Source organism: Aplysia californica, unplaced genomic scaffold (assembly GCF_000002075.1).
Source record: "Aplysia californica isolate F4 #8 unplaced genomic scaffold, AplCal3.0 scaffold00057, whole genome shotgun sequence".
Taxonomy (NCBI): Eukaryota; Metazoa; Mollusca; class Gastropoda; order Aplysiida; family Aplysiidae; genus Aplysia; species Aplysia californica.
Window position 1 is genome coordinate 1,205,675 of NW_004797327.1, and position 1,612 is coordinate 1,207,286.

Below are 1,612 nucleotides of genomic sequence, written 5' to 3' on the forward strand. Positions count from 1 at the left end.
AGCAGCAGCAGCAGCAGTAATGAGCAGTAGTAGCATTTATATAAGGGCAAGAGACAGACAGACAGGTGAACAGAGACGCCGGCAGAAAGGCAGATAGGCTTGAGAAAGTAAAAACGGGAGCGATGGGCAATGTGCACCACACAAAGAAGTTAACTCTGTTCTAGTACTGTAAATGTGTCTCTAAATTTAAAATTTTAAGCTGCACTTAATAGTTAACTTATGACCTTGCCTCCACAAAATACAACCAATTGCAGTTAAAACAAGAATATTATCCTGCATATAGTTCCTTTGATAAGTCAATGACGATTTGAATTTTAAATCAATCTTTCTCTCTTTTCTTCAAAGCTTAATCAAACCAACAATTGTTCGTGAGCATACAAAAAGAATGATATAACTATTTATAGGTCTGTACCTGAAACTTACGTGCGTCTAAGCCAAAACTTAAGTCCAGCACTGTTCCACAATTTCTCCTTGGCGACGCGGAAATGAAAGTCGGTGAAGGCCCGAGTTAGAAAAGTGAAATCAGCTGACTCTCTCACTCTATTCTTAGCACTGGCAGTTATAGTGACAGACTGTGACAGGACGGTACCGGCGGGCCAGCCCGACTGCTATCTATCTCTCTCTGTGTGTGTGTGTGTGTGTGTGTGTGTGTGTGTGTGTGTGTGTGTGTGTGTGTGTAGTGTATGGGAAGACACAGGCTAGCTGTCGTGCAGTTCTCGAACAAAGCTGGTTTCCCTGCAGCAGTTCTTTATCACCTCGAAAGTAACATGGAAATTAATACTCTGTGGTTGTCAGTGGAAGGCACTGGGGTGTTTACCAGGAGAGAAATTATTGTGTTGTTTTGTTTCGTGTCCTACTTTCTGTCCTCAACTGAACTTACTCAGTAGGAAGGAAGAGATGGCTCCTATCCCATACCTATACGTTCTTTTATACTATTTGATGAGTTTCTGTACGTTTAGCTCATATCTGGTGGTGTTTGATGGAAAACACTCCCGAGCACTCAAGATGCTGAAGAAAAAACGCCCCTCTGTGTCCTGCTTGCTGGAATCCGGTATTCTAAATATCTTTTCTCCTCAACTGAAATAAAAAATACATCGGCTGGTATCCTTCGGACCTTTAAATAAGGGTCACTCTGATGAGGGTGGGTTGAAAAGAATGAAAACCAAGGTCACTATCTCTTAATAATTTCAGTCAGGTTTCTCTTACTAACTCGAGAATAAGACAGATGCAACGCCTGTAAACTATAATATTATTATGCTTTAAGGAATACGATCAGGCTGTCCCTTAGTCCTCGAACACGATCATTCCGAAGTGTTTTTCTCCTACGCAAGTGCAAAGCACGCGATGACCTCCAAGTGTTCACTCATGTCTACAGGCTCTCGACAGTTGTTTAGTAGCCTACATACGTCTACAGTCTACATACGCCGTGGGTGGTGAAGGCACGACGAAGCCTATGCACGTTCAGCAGTGTTAATTGCCGCCTGTGTTGAACCCCACGACACTGTGCGAATGTCAGTGCTATGATGAAGTGTGATTGTGTGTGTGTGTGTGTGTGTGTGAGAGAGAGAGAGAGAGAGAGAGAGAGAGTGTGTGTGTGAGAGAGAGAGAGAGA

At 43.1% G+C, this 1,612-nt stretch overlaps 1 long non-coding RNA gene across 1 annotated transcript in view; it reads right to left on the reverse strand.

Annotated features, from left to right (window-relative positions):
- The window catches only part of LOC101852157, a 17,350-nt gene extending 15,840 nt beyond the window's left edge, over positions 1-1,510 (reverse strand). Inside the window, exon 1 of the long non-coding RNA XR_220200.3 lies at positions 424-1,510. This is a non-coding gene — a long non-coding RNA (uncharacterized LOC101852157). The remainder of the gene's footprint in view (positions 1-423) is intronic.
- Positions 1,511-1,612: the final 102 nt, after the last annotated feature.